The sequence below is a fragment of the Phalangium opilio genome, unplaced genomic scaffold (assembly GCF_054372755.1).
Source record: "Phalangium opilio isolate 3A_F unplaced genomic scaffold, DU_Popi_V2 ptg000061l_1, whole genome shotgun sequence".
NCBI lineage: Eukaryota > Metazoa > Arthropoda > Arachnida > Opiliones > Phalangiidae > Phalangium > Phalangium opilio.
The window spans coordinates 9,177,559-9,188,810 of record NW_028324178.1 but is presented as its reverse complement, the minus strand read 5'-3'; positions in this window follow the sequence as shown (position 1 = coordinate 9,188,810).

The window sequence follows — 11,252 nt, the reverse complement described above, 5'->3', positions numbered from 1 at the left end:
TCACAAGAGTTATAGCTCTCACTAACATTAATATTACTAACAGTTTGGCCCTCCTTAATATTGACACTCTTATCACAAACAGTTTGCCCGTCATTATTGATACTCTTATCACAAACGGTTTGCCACTCATTATTGACATTCTTATCACAGACCCAGGTTTTTAGAACATTTTCTTTGGAATGCGCATGAAATCGGATTTTGAGATGTGCGGTTCGATTTAACAGTATTAATAAGTGATCGAAACGGCTGACGTGAAGGTCGTTCTGAGGCTGGCGTTGTTTGACATAAAGATTATTTTTCCCCCAAATTTAGTAGCGGGAAAGCACCTGGCTTTAGAATTTGTTTTAGTTTTGAATTCATTAGCTCAGCTTTTAAATCTCTTTCAAAATCCTCCTTTTGAAAATGAACAGAGCAAATCCTCGCGTACCGGTGATTAAACTTTGCAGACGTAAGTTCATTGCATTTACTTAACCATAAATGCCTTGGGTTCTTCTCTGCTGGAACCTAGTATACGAGATATCCTTTCCTCTGATATTATTAAAATAGTTATTACATCCAAATACGGCACAATTTAGTCCAGGCATGACGATGGGGGTTGATTTGCTATAATTAATTCTGATTACAATATCCCTTATACTTCAATAATCGTGAGCCCTGGATCTAGCATTAGCTTTTTTACAATTTCATTATTTATCTGCAAGAATTACCCATTGTTATTATATTTCTAAAAGATTATTTAAATGTTTAAAGACAATCATTATATTTACCTTGAATTCTGATCTAGTAGTTATAGTTTGTCTGTCAATAATTGACACTTTTCGAGTTAAGCCTTTGTTACAGTTTCCTTATTCCTTAATAATAAACATGTAATAATTTCAGTATAGGAATGTATGAACAAACTAAGCAAAACAGTTATTTAATTTAAATATTTACCTTGGTTCCAAATCTAGTTTAATTAAGATCAGTTAAGATTATTTAAGAAAGCCAAGTCCGAAGCCCGGCTGCCCGAGAAAAACTACACAATTCTAAAAAATGGGACGCGTCAGTCGTCGCGCCTTGTTTCTTTTCTAGAGACATTCAGTAACGTCACTCGTAGGGAATAAGTGTGTCTTTCCCCTCGAGCTCGTCATTTTGAAAACTGGGTCTCGGAGACCCCCTATATAAGCGTACCTTATAATGCGAAGAATTATTTTACGAACCTTGCTCTGCCTAGGCAGAGAGAATCGAATATTAACGCGAACGGCGGCGAATCAGCGCATTTAACTTTAAAAATCTGAATGGTCACTTCTGCCATGACTTTTTTAACGAGTCATGACATTATTCGCCTTCGGTAGACAGCTAAACAGGTCGTAGGGGGAGGAGCTACACTTCTAAAAAAATCCGCCTTATGTTTCCACCATCAAGGGTACATCGAGAGCCCTCTTAGCCATTCCAGCCCTTCCATACATTCCTGGTGCAAATTATTTGACGACTAACAAAATGACCCCTTGGATTTGAGTCAAAAGAACCCAAGGCTCGGAAAAAACAGACACGGGATGACAAAAATAGATGTATAGAGACTTTGTTTTTCAGGCTGATGCATTACCGTCAAAATCGTCTCGCCCATTTCGTGGAATTCAAAGAGATGTTCCCCATAAGACATTACTTTCGTGAAAAAGAATCTGCTGACTTGATGGCGTTAAACTTGGACTATCTAAAGGTTAATTTAAAGGATTTATATATAGTTTTAATTTGCTTGGCGGCAATATTACTTGGAATTGAATGGATATTACACCTTATTCATCAAAACGTTTCGAGAAAACCAGCACGCCGGCTCGAGGGAAGATTAAGACATTCAAGCCTTAATTTCTGGTACATAGAATGAATGGCTTAAAGAATATCTTTAGCTATATTTATATGCAGTGAGTCCAATGTAAATTTTACTTTCTTCTTAAAATGTCCATTAATATTAGGCTCAGCATTCGCACGACCAAAAATGTTAAAATTTTGATTGGGTGAAGAGAAAGTTTCATTTAGCTCATACTTACGTATATACCTTTCTGAAGTATTTCTAAACTTTGTTAATTTTCGAAATATGTTCACTTTAGGGTATTATTTATTTGCATTTGGTCATTAGATATTAAACTTAAATTAAAAATCGGTACCTACACATAACGATACTGTTAAAAGAATTAAAACCACTTATTATTGCGTAGTAAAGAATTGTATTTATTCACGTGTTCTTGTTAATTAAAATTTAAAAACTAAAAACATCGCGGACTAGTTTCACGCTCTGTACAGAGGCATCATCATTCATTGTGTATTAATTTATTGAACATTTAATATTTTATCGAACATTTATTATTTTATGGAACATTTATTATTTTATGGAACATTTATTATTTTATCGAACATTTATTATTTTATCGAACATTTATTATTTTATCGAATATTTATTATTTTGTCGAATATAACATTTGACTACAAATTGCATATTTTGAAATAAAAATATTTTGTTTAAAATGATATCTTGCTCTTTTTACTAGTCGCGTGCTCTTAATCCAAACGCGTTGCGCACTTTTCCATTATACTCGTTATTGGATCGCGTTGTAGTGGAGACAGGGTACTCGTCTTTCCTATATTAGCGCGTGGATGATTGAAGTTTAATTTATTTTATCTCGAGAACTGGAACTATAATACAGGGTGTATCTGAAATGGACGTAGGAGCGGAAGTATTTGGGTTCCTGGGGCCAATATAAGGCGAAACTGTTCTATGACATTTTGTCGTACGCCAAGCCATTTGGAAGTTACTTGAACCTAACACTTGCTAGTTTGCATAAATCACAGCATGTTGACTTTGTCTAAAACAGTAGGAATTAAGTTCAAGATAGGATGATTATTGCAAATTAGTGGTTTCCAGCTAAAACAAAAAAAAGCCTCATAGCCATAGAGTAAATTTTTAAGGAGTAGAAAGTTGTACAGTTGGTGAATCTTAACGAATATCATTGTAAAACAACATGTTACGATTAGTTTGTTGAAACAACTGACCGATACTAACGGGAAACTAACAGCGATAACTAGCCGAAACTAATAAGGAACACCGACATTCTTCAAACAATCGAAAGGTTGTAAAAGCGTTCATTTTGGTTTGTGTACATGACTACATATCCGGCGACGTCTTGTTTCCATTAAATTTGTAAATTATTTTTTAGATGCTTTACAACACTTTGAACCGTTAAAAGAAGTAGCTTTTTTACCGTTTTTAATGGCAATTTTCATAGAATAATTCTAAGGAGTAAGAATGTACATTTTCTTATGGGTACATTACATTGCATCTAGCATTGCACGTATGTCTCCTGTCGTTCTCAACGCTGGCGGATTGCTACCAGTTAGTAAACGTCATAAGTCTAAAGTTTTAGGGTGGTCTGCAAATTTACTAAGGTTTATTCGTTTATTAATTTATTTGCGAAGTTTTTTCTTAGTTATAAGTTAACCCTCCACTTTTGGTTTTTTCTCAAATTATCTTTAGTTTTATTTGCGGTCATCCGTTCGGTTCCGAGGTGAAGAACGAAAATTTCTTCTTAAAATGTTTTCTCTCCTATTACCTATGCTAATACTTTTGGTGGTACCTCGTAATCAGTGTAGGCCAATCACGAGCCTTATAACCCTTTCTTGAACAGTTAGTAGTGTGTGACCTTGAGAAGGAATGCTAGGTTTTATGAAGCCCACTCCTAAGTACGCTATTCAACATAGCGTTACGGGTGAGGCACCAAGAAAAATGCCATTACTCCCTCACTGTAATTTTTTGGAGAAAGGAATGTTCCCTTTTTTGGTCACTTTGAACCATAAAAAGTTTTAATTCATTTTCAACATTTAGGTTTCTACAGTATTTGTTGATTTTTATAAGGGTTTAATTCATTTTCAACATTTAGGTTTCATCATTATTTGTTGATTTTTATAAGGGTTAATTTTTGCAAATTATGCATTTTACTGCTCAGTTTTAACAGGCGTTGCCCAACATCCCATCCCAAACATTCGCCCACTAACATTTATTCACGAATACCGATTTCGATAAGTTGCAACATTAACCTAATCTTTAAACTAAATGCAACCTTTCGATTGTTTGAAGAATGAAGCAAAATGTCGGTGTTCCTTATTAGTTTGCGCTACTTATCGCTGTCAGTTTACCGTTAGTATCGGTCAGTAGTTTCAACACACTAAATCGTAAGATGTTGTTTTATATTGATGTTCCTTTATGAGTCACCAACTGTACAACTTTCTACTCCTTAAAAATTTACGATAAACTCTATGGCTATGAGGCTTTTTTTCTTTTAGCTGGCAACCACTAATTTGCAATAATCATCATTCTTGAACTTAATTCCTACTGTTTAAGACGATGTCAACATGCTGTGATTTATGCAAACTAGCAAGTGTTAGGTTCAAGTAACTTCCAAATGGCTTGGCGTACGACAAAATGTCATAGAACAGTTTCGTCTTATATTGGCCCCAGGAACCCAAAAACTTCTGCTCCTACGTCCATTTCAGATACACCCTGTATAATGATGGTTCCTTTTATCATCCTTTCAATATGGCCGTTAAAGGGAGAGTGAAGTAGAAAATGAAGTGTTTTTTTATCGATTTTTCTGCTTATTATAAGACCAGTCTGCAAAGTGAAACATACAGGAAATATCTCCGAACGATTTTATAAATATCTTGAAATAAGCACCTCCGACCAATCGCGAAACGCCCTTCCTTAGACGTCAACCTTTCAAACGTAATTATACGTCTTACCTTCAAATGTAGAATTAAGGGCAACATTTCATTGACAGTGGGATTACCAGGGATATAGCACATAGATAAATATTTATGGGTATGTGTGAATATCTTCGTGCTTTTCATAACTACAAAAACCTCGTGTGATGGACAGATAATCCAATATATATCATGGAATGGCCAGAATGGATTAGGGAAGCTGACAGGAATTTCGTGTTCATTGCTACTGGAAAATCCAAAGCTTCCTTTATGGTTGACAGTAGTCCTCAGAAAACCGAGATTAGTAGGTAATAAATGAGAGAACTATCCCACCTTATACATGACTCCCTATGAGGAGTTGTGAATTCTACGGGGGAGTACACTCATGAGAAAGGACGTAAATTGAATTTCTTGCCGTAAAAGTGAGACTGTATTCGGCGAGCGGTTTTGAAGATGTTTCGGGGAGTGGTAAGATAAAATTTAGACGGTGAATCATGTGGAGTTTGTACCGGTTAATTAGAACGGAGAGTAAGCTGTCCCATCTTACACATGACTCTGTACGACGTATTCTGAAATCTACGGTGGGGGATACACTCGTGAAAAAGGACGTAAAATAATTTCTTGCCGTAGAAAACTGGTTAATTAGAGCGGAGCGTAACCCATTCATGAAGGACGTAAAACGAATTTGTTGGTAAAGAGCTTTATTGGGTATAAGTGTCGGTTATTTACCGTGTGATAGGGGGTTTGAAGGAAAATTGTTATAGAGATTTGGACGGGGAGTAGCAGAAAAAAATTCTCGAGCTATTGAACATTAAAGCATAAATTTATTTACCCAAAATTAAGGGTATATAAGTAGTAAGTTAAATATCTGAACGTCATTTCCATATATGCGAGTAACTTAAAGGCCATCTTCAATATGTGAGTATTTTAAAAATATATCATATTTATTCCATCTGGGTACTTATCTTATCCATTTAAAGGAACGGCTCTAAAGTCTTCCCGATTTCAACGACGAAAGGGGTCTTCGTTACTGTAGATTGCAAAGTTCATCTCGGTACATTAGTCGGTACTACTTGATTTTCATTATCCGAAGACGAATTTCAAGAACTTTACGATGGACGGGGCAATATCACGACGTTTCTGGAAAGAGGAACAGCCTTACCCAACACATGGTTTTTTCTAGAGGACTGAAACTAAACGTGTTCAGATGAGTGTTTATCAAAATCGACGTATTGTAAATATTCGTGAGATGAGTAGAGGTACGGGAGCGAATTACGGGAATTTATATCCGACAAGGACTGGATTTGCGGTTTTCGCACGTTCATGGATGTCACTGCTAGAAAAGTACGATGAAGTTAAAGCTTTCTTGAATGAGGTTAAGCGTGTCTCGACCAAAGTTAAAGGGATGATAGTAAAGTAGCTTTCAGATGGTATATCAGAAAAATTTAACGGATGTCGAAAAGATAATCCATCGCAGCTACAACATGAATGCCTTACGCTAGACTGGAACTCTAGGGTGGAAGATCATTTTCTCTCGGTCATAGACTTCTTGAACTACTCTGAAATACATGCTGAAATAATTCCCAATTCATTTCTAGGCGTAGACTTCTGTGTACATTTACTTTCACACATTGCGTGTAATGCAAAGGCGATGTTATTTAGGGCAGAGGAAACCTCGTAGATTGTATATTCAATAAAAAAATCATTGTCAAACCGAGTTTTATCATTCCTATTTTGTAAGGGTACATTTCTCAGTTAGAATAAAAGAAACGAGACAACACTCGGTTTTACTCATTCCGTATGATGGATTTGAAGTTAAAGCACGTTTTCACATCGATCGTGGTAGGTGTCACTCAAGTTGGTAAATCTTACTTCGTAGCCAATCTTATTAAACATAATGTGGAATGTATATCCCCACCCCCTGAACGAATTATTTGGTGTTATACCGAATATCAAGAAAAGTTGTTTTCTTCGGTATTGGAAGCTGTGCCTTTCGTGGAATTCCACGAGGGTTTGTTAGATGATAGCATCCTCGACTCTCGAGTCCGAAATCATCTTATTTTGGACGACCTATTAAGAGAGATATCAAATAATAAAAAAATAACCAACTTGTCCATTCGAGGCTCCCACCATAGAAATACGTCAGTTATAGTTTTGATGCAGAATCTTTATTATCCTGGAAAGGAGATAAGAACTATAAACTTAAACTCGTGTTATTTATTTTTGTTTGACAATCCACGTGACCGAACTTCAATCCTGAACCTCGCGAAACAGATATCTCCTTCAAACACTAAATACGTTGTTGACGCTTATCGGCAGGCCATCTCCCAGAAATTTGGCTATTTATTTATAGACTTAAAACCCAATACATCAGACGATCGAAGACTGCGAACGGGTATTATACGTGGAGAGGAAGCAGTCGTATATTTACCCAAATAAAAACCCGTATCTAATATGTATACCTCCAAAAAAATAAACAGGAACATAAATTTCTTGAAATTTCTCAGTAGTTGTAACGTTAAACAGAGGAATGCCATTTTGAAATTGGCAACGAAAGACGAGATTTTAAGCCTTACAGAAGTTTGTATACATTTGAGGAAACATTGAACTGACACTCTCCGAACGGAAGCGCTTGAAGAAGCATTCTAAAACTATTCGAGGCGTCTCAGGAAAAATCCAACTCACACAAAAAAAGAAGCTCTTAGTTCAACGTGGGGGATTTTTACCGCTTCTTCTTGCTCCGTTACTCTCAGTGTTAGCTTCTGTTACTGGAACAGCAATTAGTCGTGCCATTTAAAAAATGGCACGAAAAATGGTACTAGTTTCAGAAGACGTGCTTAAAAGGTTAAAAACACACACCCCTGATATTAAGCCTATAGAGGATTGCATACCTACACTCGATAAAGAAATGAAAAATATTTTTATGATCCCAATTTATCACAGTCAGATAAATTAACACTATACAACCAAATCTTACAACGACACATCAATTCCACTCGAAAAGTGATGGGAAAATCCGATACAGAGAAATTAATCACAGATTCAATACTTATGAAAAAAACATCGTGGATGAGTGAAATAGCGGATGGAGTACCCTCTTCCCTCGTAAACGACGCTATTGGTCTATACAATCTCGAGGAAGCCGAGAATTACTTGGTCTGATTTAGGTGAAATGCAAATTGATGGAAATGTCATCTCGGGATCTAACGTTGTAGATTTGATGTACGATGCAGTTCGAAGAACGAAACCTATTACTAATCCTACAGGTTATGAAATATTCTATAGAACAATTGAATCTAACAATGTACCGAAGAGATACATAAAAAACCCTGCTAGACTAAGCCTCATCAATTCAATTTTGTTAAAACACGCCACCCTCCAGTCCACGAACTTGGATTCATGTATAATTAATTATTTTGAAATAAAACATCGCCACCTAACCTCTGAATATTTAATTAGATCACACGCGTGACGATGGACGGATGCTCCAAAGTTATAGTGGTCACTAATTTAACAAGGCTTGCAACATCCTTTAACGCCAGTCCTAAAATTTTGACACTCCAGAGAGTAAGGATGACGGTATAAACCCAAAAATTTTACCCCCTTCTTTTCCCCCCTTTCAGGGGGGGGGTAAAATTTTTTGGTTTATACCGACATCCCTGGGGTAGGGGGATATGGGGGGGGGGAATTGATGACGTCACGTGATGGTGTTGCGGGGGGGAGGAGAGGGGGGGAATTGACGACGTCACGTGATGTTGTTGGCGGGAAATTTGAATTGTTGCGTCCTTGTTGGTGGATGTTTTAGGGGTATATTTTAGCGTCTTTGGTGATGCTTGTTGTCGATTGTTGCGCCACCTAGTGGTGGGGTTTTTTTTTATTTTATGATGTGGCTAATTTTAGGCTTATTGTATGGTAGATCTTCCTTGTTGGTGGATGTTTTGGGGGTATATTTTAGCGTCTTTGGTGATGCTTGTTGTCGATTGTTGCGCCACCTGGGGGTGGGGTTTTTTATTTTATGATGTGGCTAATTTTAGGCTTTTTCTATGGTAGATCTTGAAAAAAATAGGCTTATGCTATGGTAGATCCTGAAAAGATAGGCTTATGCTATTGTAGGCTTAATTTATGGTAGATCCTCTTAGGCTTATGCTATTGTGTATCCTCAAAAAGGTAGGTTTTTTTTCTATGGTAGATCCTGGTTGGTTTATGCTATATTAGATCCTGAAAATATGTTTTTATGCTATTGTAGGCTTATTTTATGGTAGATTCTGGTAGGTTTATGCTATATTAGATAGGTTTATGCTATTGCAGGCTTATTCTATGGCAGATCCTGGTAGGTTTATGCTATATTAGATCATGAAAGATAGGTTTATGATAGGCTTAGTCTATGGTAAATGCCGAAAAAGATAGGTTTATGATAGGCTTAGTCTATGGTAAATGCCGAAAAAGATAGGCTTATGCTATTGTAGGCTTAATTTATGGTAGATCCTCTTACGCTTATGCTATTGTGTATCCTCAAAAAGGTAGGTTTTTTTCTATGGTAGATCCTGGTTGGTTTATGCTATATTAGATCCTGAAAATATGTGTTTATGCTATTGTAGGCTTATTTTATGGTAGATCCTGGTAGGTTTATGCTATATTAGATAGGTTTATGCTATTGCAGGCTTATTCTATGGCAGATCCTGGTAGGTTTATGCTAAATTAGATCATGAAAGATAGGTTTATGATAGGCTTAGTCTATGGTAAATGCCGAAAAAGATAGGTTTATGCTATTGTAGGCTTATTTTATGGTAAATGCCGAAAAAGATAGGTTTATGCTATTGTAGGCTTATTTTATGGCAGATCCTGGTAGGTTTATGCTATATTGGATCGTGAAAGATAGGCTTACGCAACGTTTATTCTTTTGTAAATGCTGAAAAAGATAGGCTTTTGGTATTTTAGACTTATTCTATGGTAGATCCTGGCAGGCTTATGCTGTATTAGATTCTTTGGTAAATGCTGCAAAAATATACTCTAATGCTAGGTTATTCTATGGTAGATCCTAGGCGTTTTAAAATAGCTTCGTACATGCATTTTATAACTTGATCATTCAAAAGGTTGTAGTGAAATTTCATAAAACTAAATTTATCGTTCAGTTTCCATGCCTCGGTCTTTGTTAGAGTGAAGACGCTACCCGCGTTGAATACTATCTCCCCTCCATAACGGTTACTTTTATTTTCAAGTTTAAGTAACGATAATTACCCCAGTCGCTGAATAGATCTCCGTCCACTCCTCCATAAATTCCTTCAAAACGTCTTCTGATATGGTAACAATGAATCTATCCTTTTCTGTCAAAAGTAGACTTGGCTCGTATTCACCCCGAAAACGGCATAACATTCATCCCCATAGTCTAACGAGTGCATTTGCGCGGTTTTCTTGAGAGTTCGGGTTGATAATTAGCCTGAGGGTATATTGACTGATGCTTTTTTATTGTCCTTTCTTGGCTACATACCAGGTGATTTAGGACCTTAAAAGGGGGCGTGGCTAAAGCGTAACGAATGGAATTTATCCCCGTCGGCTTTTTATTTATAGGTAGAATAACCTGGTGGTGGTTTTCTTGATGGCGTCAGCACTAATTTTTGATGACATCACGTGGCTGATACCTGTAGGGGTAGGCTTATGCTAGGCTTATGTTATGGTAGATCCTGAAAAGATAGGCTTTTGCTAGGTTTATTCTTTGGTAAATGCTGAAAGATATGCTTATGCTTGGTTTATTCTATGGTAGATCATTAAAGATATTCTTATGCTAGGTTATTCTATGGTAGATCCTAGTAGGTTTATACTATATTAGAGCTTGAAACATGGACTTTTGCTAGGTTTATTCTTGGTAAATGCTGAAAAATATAGTCTTATGCTAGGTTATTCTATTGTAGATCCTGGTAGGTTTATTCTATACTAGTTCTTGAACCATAGGCTTATGCTAAGTTATTCTATGATAGATCCTGAAACAATGGCTTATGTTAGGTTATTCTAGTTGTATAGGCGGAAGAATCAGAGTTTGTATTAGGTTTAGAACATTTAATGAGCACGAAAATCTGATTTTTTCATAGAAAAATTACTACCGTTTTTTCATACGAATACTACTAAAATACCCATTAATATTGAATAAAATACTGGCATTTATATAATACTACCTTAAAAAACACCAATTTTACCCTGCACAAGTGCCTTATTATATACTAATGCTGAACTTAATACAAACAATACTAAACTACACGGGATTTATATAAAATACATGCAAACGTTATAGCTAACTACTACTAAAATACACATGAATATTGAATAAAATACTGGCATTTATATAATACTACCTTAAAAAACACCAATTTTATCATGCACAAGTGGCTTATTATTATAAACTAATACTGAATTTCATACGAATAATACTAGATTACACGTGATTTATATAAAATACATGCAAAGGTTATAGCTGACTATTAATAAAGTACACATGAATATCGACTAAAATACAAACATTGTTATGA